At 52.4% G+C, this 8927-nt stretch overlaps 1 long non-coding RNA gene across 1 annotated transcript in view; it reads right to left on the bottom strand.

Moving 5' to 3' along the window:
• Positions 1–4703: 4703 nt before the first annotated feature.
• The window catches only part of LOC133056179 (uncharacterized), a 41693-nt gene continuing 37469 nt past the window's right edge, over positions 4704–8927 (bottom strand). The window contains exon 9 of the long non-coding RNA XR_009692750.1: positions 4704–5237. This is a non-coding gene — a long non-coding RNA (uncharacterized LOC133056179). The remainder of the gene's footprint in view (positions 5238–8927) is intronic.

The raw sequence follows: 8927 nt of genomic DNA, 5'->3' as shown, positions 1-8927 counted from the left end.
GGGCTGGGATTCGGGTGCAGGCCAGTGAGATGAAGGTCAGATTCTGTCTTTATTTAAATTTTGGTATTTTGTTCATTGTGGTTTTTTTTCATTCACTTAGCTCTTTCCAAAAAAACAATTGCACTAAAATATTGTTTTTCTTGATTACAGAGTCTGGGGCACACCTTTAAATTTTGTGATGCTTTACCCACCTCACCCTAATCCCTGCCCTGAGAGTAACTGCATTTTCACAGAATATCTGCCCTCCTCAGAGCCTTGCATTCATCTCATTTCCAGCCAATTCCAGCACAGCCCAGCTGTCTTCCTAGTCTTCCGTCTTTGATTTCATTTTCTAGAGCCTGACTCCATCTCTCCTCCCCACTCCTAGCCCCTGGGGTCTCCCCAGGACCCACCTGGCTCATGAACAACCTTTGTATCTGGTGGTGTAAGAATGGGGAGTGGACACACCCCCCGGTCTGGGCACCACCACGAGAGAAGGCCCACCATCGGCCCCAGGCCATGTGCTTCCACAGCATCATCCGACTTCTCCTTACCAGCTCCTGAGAGCTCGGTATCATCTGTCTCATCTGACAAGTGGGGAGTCTGAGGCCCAGAGAGGTTATGAGAGGTACCCTAGGCCACACAGCTGGTCAGTCAGTGACGGGTCTGGGATGTGACCACAGCTCAAGGACCCAAGCAAAGTGCCCTTTTCACCTGAACCCAGCTTTTCTCAAGGGCTTCCCCGGTGGCTCAGACGGTAAAGAATCTGCCTGCAATCCAGGAGACCAGGGTTCAATCTCTGGATCGAGAAGATCCCCTAGAGAAGGGAATGGTTGTCCACTCCGGTATTCTTGCCTGGAGAATTCCATTGACAGAGGAGCCTGGAGAGCTGTAATCCATGGGATTGCGAAGAGTCGGACATGACTTAGTAATTAACGCTTTCAACATTTCCCGAAGTGTCATACCCAGAACCCACTTGCCATGGGCCATGAATCCATGAGACTTGAAAGAATGGTCTTCCAGTTCCCCAAAGTTTACCCTGCTGGGGTGCAAGGAGACCTTGCATATTCAGGGTTCAGGGAAGTCCTGTAGTCAGAATGACAAGTGCCTAAGAGGGGCTCAGCACCCTCTTTAGCTCAGCACCTTTTGTTTAGCTCAGAGTTTTCCAAGCTTACTGGCCAAAAAGCTTTTTTTAAAATTTTTTTCACGGAGCATCTCCCTGGGCCAGTGTTCCACCTTGCACCCTTCAGGAAACGCTGACCGACTTTGAGCTGGAGAGTTTCCAAGCCAGGTCCAAACAAGTCCTGCCAGGATGGATGCCTGAGCCTGCATCCCCGTCCTTCACTCCCACTTCCAACTTCGTCTGTCTGCGGGCAGAGGAAGAAGAGGAGAAGGCAAGAGTGGGCTTTCCTGTTTCCTGCTAAACGTTTCTGGGTTGTCTGAAACAATCACACTGGGCGTGAACTTTGGTGAGAAGGAAGCAAGGGAGGGAAGAAAGGTTCCTAGCTCCTCCTGCCCACCGTCCTCACCAAAAGCAAACTGCGAACCCCCGGAAGAAGGTGAGATCCTGAAGACACGCACACGCCCTCTTCCCTCTTCCCCACTCACTCTTCGCCTCCCCCATCCCAGAGCCCCAACCCCCAGCCACCCAGGAGGTACACACAAAACCACCTCCCACCTTCAGTCCAAGGCCTCAGGGACTTTCAGATCCAGCCATCTCTTTTTTTCACTTCCCCTGTTTCCCCAGAAAGAGAAGGGACAAGGTCCTGTGAGCCCCGCCCCCCTCCCAGGCCCCCACTTCACATTCAGCATCTTCCTGGTAATGGGCCCTCTTCATGCCGGTTTGATTTTATTATTATGCCAACACACTTGCTTAATTCTCTGCTGTCTTTCTTTTGCACTGTTGATTTACACTGTTAGTGTTTTAATTATACAATTCAGCACTCCTTAAAACATGAAAAACTGCTCAACTTTTCAAGCAATTAAAAGGCAGCAGAGTACATCAGCAGATCCGAGACGAGATAAGTAAATCAAGCAATTAAAAAACTCATCTGGTGAAAATGTAGCAACCCACCGAAAATGAGTGAGGCTTCCTGGGCCCTTGAGAGGAGAACTTCAAAGACAGGCGTCCCCTCGGTCTCATCTCCCTTCTCTGGGCTCCCGATGCCCTCCTGCTCACTCCTGGTTCTCCTCTCCATCTCCCGGTGTTACACGAGCTGCTCCTGGGGCTTCAACCCATCCAAGGAGCCCAGCACCGAGCAGAGGGGAGTGGAAGGAGCCCAGAAATTAGGCCACAAGCCAAAGAGAGGAGGCCAGCCTGGCTACTGAGCGGCTCGTAAACCTGGCCGTGTCAGCCTGAGTTTGCCCATCTGCATTCCTGGACTGGTGTTTTTTTTGTTTCTGTTTTGACTTTGGCCAAATGCACGCGGGATAAAATTTACCACCCTGATCATTTTTAAGCACGCTGTTCAGCGGTATTAAGCATACGCACATTGTCATCGCCACCATCGTCATCCATCTCCGGAACTCTTAACTTGCAAACTGGAACCTCTATACCTGCGAAACAGTAAGTCCCCTTTCCCCGCTTCCTGCATCGCTGGTTTCTAAACTGGCCTCTGAGGACACCCAGGAGTTCATTACAACTCCTCCAGGCTGCCTGGGAAGGAGCAGGCAGAGGGAAGGATGAGCAAGCAGGAGGCTCTAATGTGATGTATTGCAGCTACTGGGTTGGGTTTCTTTTGAGTGGAAGACTCTGCAGATTTTTTTGAAATTTATTTTTATTTATTATTTATTTTGGGGGCACGCCCCATGACATGCAGGATCTTCGTTCTCCAACTAGAGATCAAACCCACGCCCCCTGCAGCAGAAGCTCAGACTCTTAACCACTGGACCACCAGGGAAGTCCGTACAGATTATTTTTTGAAGTCTCAAAACAACTGCACAAGGTGACCTTTTTTCAAATTCTTATTTAAGTATTTATGTATCTCGGGCTGTGCTCGATCTTCGTCGCTGTGCGGGCTTTCTCTAGTTTCAGAGAGTGGAGACTACTGTCGAGTTGCGGAATTCGGGCTTCTCCTTGCAGTGGCTTCTCTTGCTGTGGGGCACAGTCTCCAGGGTGCATGGGCTTCCGTAGTTGCAGCAAATGGCCTCAACAGTGGCGGTTCCCAGGCTCTAGGGCACAGGCTCAAAAGCCGTGGCGCGGGGGCTTAATTGCTCCACAGCATGTGGGATCTTCCTGGACCAGGGATTGAACCTGTGTCTCCTGCATCGGCAAGCAGATTCTTCACCACGGAGTCACCAGTGCAGCCGTGGGGAAGGTGACCGTAAAGCCTTCTTGGATGGGAAGAAACTAGCCTAAGGGGTGTGAGTTGCTCTAAAGGAAAGCTCTGTCTGCCAGCAAAAAGGATAAGGGACCGGCTTCTCTGGGTCCAGAGCAGGGCAGAATGAGCTCCCTGGAACGGACGTGGGTACCCTGAGAATCCAGCCACGCCCACGGCCTCGACCTCTTTCCTTCACCATGCACACTTAGCATCAGAACTCCAGGCTCTGTGAGACCCATGGAACCCGTGACTTTCCGCTGCTCTCTGAAAGTGAGGGTGGGGTGATGTGGGGGGAGGACAGGAGGTACGCAGTCCGGCATCCATCCCTCCAGGACCCAGGAGGTCGGAGGTGGCGCCTGTTCACCAGCCAGGCTGTCTGCGGCGAGGATATTGACCTGACCGAGGAGGGTTGAGAAGGTGACGGGTGCCCCGGGGCCGGCGCTGAAGGAGATGGAGAGGCGGGGAAGACAGCCTCCATCGGCAGCATCTGTTCATGGCAGGACCTCCCTGGGTGGACGTGGCTCCTCATCCTTCATCCACCAGCTGACAGGATTATAAATGCCAAGAGGCAGTGCCCGGCATCTCAGCCGTGTTGGTCTCGGCAGGAAGAGGCAAGGCCAGCGATCTGAGCATTTGGCTCTGTGACCGGGGCTCTGGTCTCCTACCGGAAAGCAGGCCCGTCCCAGACATGCGTCTGGATGCAGCTCTCCCCCAGATCCTCCTGTTAGAGGGGGGATGTATGGGACACCCCGGCCTTCCCTCCTTTAAGGAAACAGAGGGCTTCGCCACCATTTTCTTTTCAACCTGAGCCGCTTCCCCTGAAGGACGCCCACGGGGGTCAGGGCTCTGAAAACGGTGCCCTTTCAGCAGCAGCTCTCTGTTGGCGATGCGTCTCCTCTCTGGGTCTCGTCCAGGACAGCTGGGTCCCCAGCTGCTGAATCAGGCTTTGCGGACCACAGCAGGCTGCAGGCATGGGGCAACCATCATACTCGGGGGGGGGGGGGGGGGTGGGGGGCGGGGACAGGTGCACACAGGTCCAGCTTTTAGGATCAGCTCCAGCCCCCCAGCTCTGGTGGCACCGTGGTAAAGAATCCACCCGCCAATGCAGGAGATGCAGGAGACTCGGATTGAATCCTCGGGTCAGGAAGGTCTCCTAGAGACGCAAACAGCAACCCACTCCAGTATTCTTGCCTGGGAAATTCCATGGACAGGAGAGCCCGGCAGGCTTCAGTCCATGGGGTCTCAAAGTGTCAGACACGACTGCGTGACTGGGCACACACCAGCCCCTCTGGCTCCAGCCCTGTCCAGGCACGGAGCCAGAACACCCTGGGTCACCTTCCTCCGGGTCAAAGCCCGCTCCTGTTCCGGACAGCATCTCCCCTCACCAGCTCTCAAGCCCCCACTCCTTCCTTGGGTCCCGTCCACAAAATGTCCCCGACCCGGACCCACACTCTCCACAAGGTTATTCCCCCTGAGCAAGTCCTGTTCCAAACAGTTTCTACTGGTTGCTCTTTGTAATTCCAGAACCTCCATTAATCATTCTTAAGCTCTTTGAATGCAGTATTTTCTCTAAGAACCGAAATTCCTTCCCCACTCGGCACCCTCCTGCCATCTCCAATTACCCACTCTCATCAGTCATTAACATAAAGCACTAGCATATCTATAACTTTCCTATACCTTGATTAATCTGACTTGGAGTTTTCTCCCAATTACCCCTCATTGGCTGTGGAGTGCCTGGGATGGGGGAGGGATGGCAAGGTGGAAGAGGGGGAGGTACACCTCACCCAGTCTCAGGCTTAAAAGGTTAGAGCAGAAATAGAGTCCTGATGTGATTAAATCCAACTCTCTTTATGCAGATGAGGAAACTGAAGCTGGAAGAGATGAAGTTTGTCTCCTCCTACAACCACCCCAGGCAGCACTCTAGTTTCCGGAAATGCTCTGCAAAAAGTAAAGGCAATAAGGAGGTCAGAGGGTGCATAGAGCCCAGCGGACCTGCAGTCAAGTCAGTTTTGGAAAGCCAAAATATCACGTCACCCTCTAGGATATTTGGGCTTCCCAGGTCTCTCAGCAGTGAAGAATCTACCTGCCAACACAGGGAACACAGGAGATGCAGGTTCGATCCCTGGGCCTGGAAGATCCCCTGGAGGAGGAAATGGCAACCCGCTCCAGTATCCTTGCCTGGGAAATCCCCTGGACAGAGGAGCCTGGGGGGCTGCTTGACTTCTGGGATCTTAGTCTCCAGACCAGGAGTACAACCTGTGCCCCCTGCAGTGGGAGCGCGGGATCGTAACCACTGGACCGCAGTTTCAGGTTTGCAGAAAAATTGATCGAGAAGTACAGAGCGTTTCCAGACACCGGTTCTGTCCACGCCCACAGTCTCCCTTATTATTTCTATTTTGTGCTAGTGTTGTACATTTGTTTCAAGTGATGAACCAATATCGAAACGTTATTATCGACTGACATCCATAGTTTACACTAGGGTTCACTCTTTGCAATGAATGCATAATGACATGCATCTCTCATGACTGCATAACACAGAACAGCTTCACTGCCCTAGAAATCCTCTACGCTTCACCTACTCATCATTCTCTCTCTCTCTCTCTCCCCCACACCCCTGGCTATCAGAGATCTTTTTACTGTCTCCATTGTTTTGTCTCTTCCAGAATGTCACATAGTTGAAATCTTACAGCTCTGCCATTGTTTTGATCCCTGTGGCCTGGCACTTCAGATATGCCGCCAACATGTGCCAAATACACAAACGGATGCATGAAAGGACTAAGTGATTCCCACATTCCATGGGGCTTTGAATCAAGGAGGAGGGAGCCTTTTCCTTATTTGGGATGAGAAGCCTTCACTTCATTCCCTTTTTTGCCCTCCCCTCCCCCAGCCTGACTCGGGTTCCCTATTCTCTTTAAATTATACAGGAATTTCCTCCTATGAAAGCTAATTTAGGCACCATAACAGGGACTATATTTAATGTAAATGGAAGAAGTAGTAGCAGAAGGATTTATGGTAATAATAACCTGCTTGTAATAACACAGAGTGGGTCACCTGCCTTAGAAACAGTGGATTAAAGAGAAAGGAAATTCACCTCCCCAAAGAACGTGGTGTCACCAGAAATCTGCCATCGCGCCAAGGCTTGGATGATCTTATTAAATCCCATAGATCTTGTGCTTTCCTATGGGAAGAGGGCCACTGCATTCTCTGGCTTGTAAGAATGGCCTCAGTGAGACCCGAAGCGGAAATGAGGCAGGAGGGCAGAGGGCAGTGCTCCAGAGGTCAGCGCTGTTGGGCTGGGGACCCCTGTCTGTACAGAGTCCTCCTCGGGGCCACATGCTGCTGGGGAGTCCTGAGGGAGGGAGGGGGATTCTTGGCACAAGGAGTAGAGCGGGAAGCAGGAAGCTGTCCGCTTGGGATGGGAGGCTCCCACGCCACTGATCTGACCCTTGTCTGGCATAGGTACCAAGGGAAGCCGCCAGCAATCTTTCAGAAGGCTGGGATGCAACAAAAGCAACAGTCAGCCGTGGCAGGAGGCTCTGATGAACTGGGGGGCTTTGCACATTTAGAGAGTTGTTGCCTGTTCTTTTTTAGTCAGTATGTCATGTCCGACCCTTTGTGAACTCATGAACTGTAGCCCGCCAGGCTCCTCCGTCCATGCAATTTTCCAGGCAAGAATACTAGAGTGGGTTGCCATTTCCTTCTCCAGGGGATCTGCTCAGCCCAGGGATCCAACCTGCAGGGCCTGCGTTGCAGACGGATTCTTCCCCACTGGGCCACCTGGGGAACCCGTATTTAGAGACTTGGGTTCAAATCCCAGCCCCACTCCTCACAACCCACATGATATCAAGCAAATTGTAAAAGCTGACTTCATGCATGGAGAAGCACTGGGTTGATTCTCAGTCTGAGTTGATTCCCTTTAGGAGACTGGCCCCAGGATCCAAGTCGCCCTAGTGGAGAGGAGGAAAGCTTTCAAGCTGTTGGCCAGATTCAGAGCCCGCATGTTCTCCTGTGATGGAAGGGCCGGTAAACCCCCTCCTTGCCTTTTCCAGAGAGGCCCACCCGCCAGCCGCTGCCTCCACGCCACCTCGGGGAAGCGGGGAGGATGCAGATCCCTGCCTGCAGTTAGCTTGAGCTCTGCAGTGGCTGGCCCCATCCTCAACCCCGCTCCCTCCTCTTTCCTTCTTCACCGCCCCACCTCCTCTCTGTGTTAATGGTTTGTTAGGAAATGGGTAATCTGGAAAGGATCATTAATGCAGTGAACAGAGATATTGCACGAAAGGATTCCGGCAGCTTCTTTAGTGCACTGCGGCTTTTTTTTAATGTGTTTGCTTGAAATCACCCCATTATGAAAATGTCCTCATGGAGGGAGACAGGAGGAAGGGGCACCATGCCAGGGGATGAAGGCAAAGCCAGGTGTGCTGAGGGAAAGGGGTGTCTTCCAAGAGTCCCCAAGAGTCCAGCCTGGAACCCCTTAAATGACCGTGTCTGCTTGGAGGTCTCGAACCAAGGTGGATGCTGTGACATCCTGGACAAGAGACTAGTCATGTCACTGCAGGAGATGAATCGGGCCTTGAGTTCCTTTCCCAAGGCCTGGGCTTGGGACTGTAAGGTATCATTTGCCAGGAGAAAAACAGAGAAAGGACAGGCCCGCCCCAGAACTTCACAGCAAGTCATGACTCATCTCTACCAAATCTTGGCTCATTTCTCATCTTCCAGTCAGTCCTCCCCTGACAACCTTATTTAATCTGCAAGCTACTTACCCCCCATCCCACCCAACCATCCTGTCCCTCTTAAGTTTCCACTCTTTCTTTTTCTTAATAGCACTTATGGCCTTCTGACATACCACATAACTCACTAAGTTATTAGGATCCTCACTAAGTTCAGGTCCCCGCTGGAATGTAACCCCACCGGGGCAATGACAGCTGTCTGTTCTGTTCATTGATGTATCCCAATGACTAGAGTGGTTTCAGATAGTAGATGCTCAATACATCCTTCTTGAATGAAGGCACAAATTTTGGCCTCAAAGGAAAGAGCTGGGCTTTGTCCCCCTACTCCGAGGGTGACTGTGAACCCCCCCAAACTCAGAGGCCCTCTCAGGATCTCTGCGGTTCTGGGGTGACCCTGCAGACAACCCCGCCCTGGCTCTGTCATTCTGCTGACTGAGGCCCAGGTCCTCTGCCTGCGGTTTTCTCATCATCCCTGATATCTTTGCACTTCTTAATTAACATTAGCCTTGGAAGATCTCCTTTTCATTAGGGACTCCTAATGAAGCCATTGTTCTCAGCACCGCGGACTCCCACCCCCACCCCATCCCGCTCTCACGCCGCCCGCCCTGCGCTGTGGGAATCGATTTCTATCTGGGCTCCGGGGCTGTGATGGGGTTCTCACTGGAGCCGGAGAAAATGATACAGAGCTCCAACAATGAAGTCACGTGGACAGGACTTCACGCATCCCCACGCTTGTTCAAGCCGGAGCCCAGCCCTCCTCCAAAGCCTTGCCTTGTCCAACCTCAGGTTACCAGGGCACGGGTCACCCTCTGTCACCCCTGAGCCCAGAGGTCCGGAGGCTCAGGTCACCACCACATCCTCTCTGCCTCCTCCCAACCCAAAGTAGAAAGGGCAGGCAAGG

This window comes from Dama dama, chromosome 5, assembly GCF_033118175.1.
Source record: "Dama dama isolate Ldn47 chromosome 5, ASM3311817v1, whole genome shotgun sequence".
In the NCBI taxonomy this organism is placed as follows: domain Eukaryota; kingdom Metazoa; phylum Chordata; class Mammalia; order Artiodactyla; family Cervidae; genus Dama; species Dama dama.
This window is presented reverse-complemented; position numbering and strand designations above follow the sequence as displayed.